The sequence below is a fragment of the Triticum urartu genome, chromosome 4A (genome assembly GCF_056163025.1).
Source record: "Triticum urartu cultivar PI428250 chromosome 4A, HENAU_Tu73, whole genome shotgun sequence".
Classification (NCBI taxonomy): domain Eukaryota; kingdom Viridiplantae; phylum Streptophyta; class Magnoliopsida; order Poales; family Poaceae; genus Triticum; species Triticum urartu.
This window is the reverse complement of record NC_141876.1, coordinates 35,473,655-35,477,346: the sequence shown is the minus strand read 5'-3', so window position 1 is coordinate 35,477,346 and position 3,692 is coordinate 35,473,655. Positions and strand designations below refer to the sequence as shown.

General features: G+C 49.1%; 1 pseudogene; it reads left to right on the top strand.

Annotated features, from left to right (window-relative positions):
- The first annotated feature begins 1,238 nt into the window (after positions 1-1,238).
- On the top strand, positions 1,239-1,898 carry LOC147974638 (uncharacterized; annotated as a pseudogene).
- The last annotated feature ends 1,794 nt before the right edge of the window (positions 1,899-3,692 follow it).

The following is a 3,692-nucleotide window of genomic DNA, read 5'->3' as shown; positions in this document are numbered from 1 at the left end:
AAGCAACAAAATGTTGCAGGGGTTGATCCCAGCCCCCAATCGAGCTCGGTCTCTTCGCACGGTTCATCCTCGTCAAAGCCCCGGGATCCATCAAAGAGCTCGAAGCTACCGGAATGGTATGCTCCCCCGACCCTGAAGAGGAGCAAGATATCCCCACCGCCTATGGAGTTCGCACTTGGCTCCATGCTCATTGAAACAGAGTAAGGAAAACACTTTCTTCTCCCGTTGAGGCTTTGCGCATTTGTTGGTTTGTTTTGACCCAATCTTATTTGTTGGCCTTGACAGAGATGAAGAAGAAACCCTCGCTCATCGAGCCAAATGGGCCAAGCAAGCAGAGTTGTCGATGCCTTCGGAGGGCACGGGCTTGGCAGGAAGAAGCACGAAAGATTTAGCGCCAAGCCCCCAGCCCAGCCCCCGGCACGAGAGCATGGGACAGGTTTCCCCCTCCAAGATTGGCGTGGAAGAACATGTCCTATCCCCAGCCAAGGAAGAGGGGGAGATCCCCCCAGGAGAGGTTCTTCAGGAGGGGTCCACCCTACCTGGTACTCAAGCGAGAGATCTCCGGCGAGGGCTTCCACGAAAGGATCGGCCCAAGTTGATGCTATGGTTACCGAGGAAGGGGGCGGTGGCCGCGTCCCGACAACGACTGAAGCCCTTCCATGGCAAACAACTCCGAGTAATTAGCTCGCTTTTTGTCTTCTGTTGTCTGCGTTATTTTGCTTCATGTCGCTGGTTCACCAATATTAGTATCTCCTCATCATTGCTTGTTGCCTTTGCTTGCAGCTCCATTGAGTGAAGAGCCCGAGCTGCTGGAGGAGGTGGCCAACATAGGCAAGGATGCTGCTGAGGAGGCTGCCAAGATTGTTGCCACGGAGGGTCAGGAACACATTGCCGGGGATATCCTGGAGGCCCCAAAGGAAGCAGAGAAAAACCCTGGCAGTGCGTCAGGATCGAGGGTAGTGGTTGAAGAGAAAATTCCCCTTCGAACCATGAGCCCCCTTCCCTCGTTCGGCACTCCGTCTAGAGCCTCCCAACCATCTTCAAGCTAGCTGGCATTGGTGCTTGCCCAACCTAGACTTGGAGCCCCCGGTTCTTCCGCGGCAGAGAGTTCAGACCTTGATGAGGAGATCCAGCACCTCCCGGCGCCGTTGTCTCGGAGAAACGAAGAGGTTGACGACCCTGTTGTCGTTGCCATGGACCTGTCTTTCTTGGAGTCTGTGGCAACAGGCATCAAGGACATGCATGGTAGGTACAACCAGAAGTGGCAGGCACTCAAGGAGCGAAGCAACTTCGCCAAGATCATGGATCAGAAACTGAGGGACAAAGGTAGCGAATTGCGTGAGTGGCACAGCAAGCAATTCCAAATCCTTCTGCGGCAGCATGAGGTGATAACCATGGAGAAGGAGGATGTAGCTGCCCGAGAAGTCCGCTTGGCGGAGCGCACTGCGCTTCTAAACGCCAAGGAGAAGGACATCTCTTCCCGGGAAGAGAACCTCGAAGCCACCCTCTGCAACAAGGACGGAGAACTGGAGGACCTTGTTCGGCAGCACACCAAGGAGCTGGAGGATAAGCACAAGGCGGCCCTTGACATGCTCACCCTTGATTCTGCCGCCCAACTGATGAAGACTGTCGATGATCTTGACGCTGCCTCCATTGCCAAAGCTGATCTTGATCAACAGGTGGCCAAGGTGACGGAGGACCTTGCGGGTAGTGTTAAGGAAATTGTGGCTCTCAAGGAGGAAGCTCAGAAGGCGGAAACCCTTCTGAAGGAGGCACAAACGCAGCTTTCCTCCAAGGGTCGTGACCTCGACACAGCTAATGGTGCCATCACGGACATGAAGGCAAGACTTGGCACCTAGGATAACGGGATCGAGTCTACCGGGCCTCGTGAGAAGTAGCTGATGAAAGACTTGGAAAATACAAGGATCCTCCGGAAGGACGCGGAGGACAAACTGGCGAACCAAGTTGAGCAGCGCGACCTTTGGATCAAGAGCCTGGTTAACATTGCCGAGTGCCTCACTGCCCAGACCGCAACGATGGGTATGAAGAGCCCAGCCTTCTCAGTCAGCAGGCATAATGTCCCGGCAGGTTATTCCTTAGGAGTCTTTGACTATGCTGCCCACTTTGTTGAGCAGTGCTTGAAACAAAAACGGGGGCACAGACAAATACAGCAAGGTGCCATCACATGAAAGGAGTTACCCATACAGAAAATCTTGGTTGTCCGAGGGATAAGCAAATGCAAACTTCAGAGAAAAAGTCAGTGGCTATGTTGACTTAGCTTTTGTTCACGCTTCCTTCCTCCTTCTGTCACGGTCGTTCGTCACGTCCGCATGTCTCAAGAGGATGGCATTCGCATGTATGTTTCAGATTTGCGCCATCGATCAATAAAAAATGCACAAGGGGGAAACTCGGCAATTTATCAATTGCGCATCCACCCCCGGTAAGGGCCGAACAGGATCGCAGATCACTTGTGATGACGGGAAAATGGCAGGTGTGAGAACACGCGTCCACGTCATTAATACAGAGTGAAATTAAAAAAAATAGAATCAAACATTGCAGGTACTTATTACCAGAACTCTTACATTTACATAAAATTCTGTTAATTACATCTCCGAAGAGAAAACCCCTGATTAAGAATTCCAACATATCTATTACATAGCATCACAACACATGAGTACTAAAAAATGTAAAAATAAAAGAAGACTACAAAATGTAGAAATAAAAGTCCTCCTCGCTGTCTTCGATGTCGGCGTACTCGGGGAGCCTTCAACTTCGTCTATGCTAACATATGCGTTGCATCACATTCATGATTTGAAAATGTCCATTCATATATCATGTCCATGCCTAGCTCATTAACCATCACAAATATGTAGAGGTTGTCTTTTTAGTCATATGAAGATCTATTTAATGGTTAACTAGCCGGGCTAACATGCGTATGTGCAATATTAGTCCTGGAAGTGTGCACGTAATTTATTCAAATGGCCGGCTTGACGGTAGGCCAGGTGCATACAGTGCCTGCCTTATTAAACTTTTGTTTGGATCGTTTAAGTGGATAAGGCCTTAATCCTGGAGGGTTGTTACAAGTTTGCCAGCTTGAGAATTAGTTGAGACTTCAAAGGATAAGGAGCTAATGGTTTGAACTGCTAGCGTTGTTGCCGAGATCTCAGTAGTGTGCTGAGCAGCACTTTCCTCGTGGTTGGTTTAGTAATCAAACCAGCGTATTTTCTTCTTCCTATATCCTTCAGCTTCAGTTTGTGTGCTACTACGGCGCCTTGGCGATCTTAATCTAGCTCTGCTCTTTGGAGACTTCCGGTATGTATCGCGATTAAACCAACGATTGCATCTGGTCTTGCATCTCCATCATGCAACTGATCTCCAGTTTATCTTTTGTTAGGCACAAAAGCTAGCAACCCCCGCAGAAGTGCAAATCAATTTCTGCCCAAATGCCGACGAGTATGTGATTTCTTTCCTTAGGAGTACGTGATTCATGTACCTTATTCTAACCCCAATCTCTTTCTATTTTTTTAGGTGAGCTGATTACGATCTAGTAGAATTGATCGGACGTTTCCTCTTTGGCCAGGTACCATAACTTCAAGGCCTGTCTTCTTCCTGTCTTTGTTTAAAAGTAGGATATATACTGTAGTCATGCACGCAATGCACAGCGTACAACATGTGATTTTTTGTTTATATAT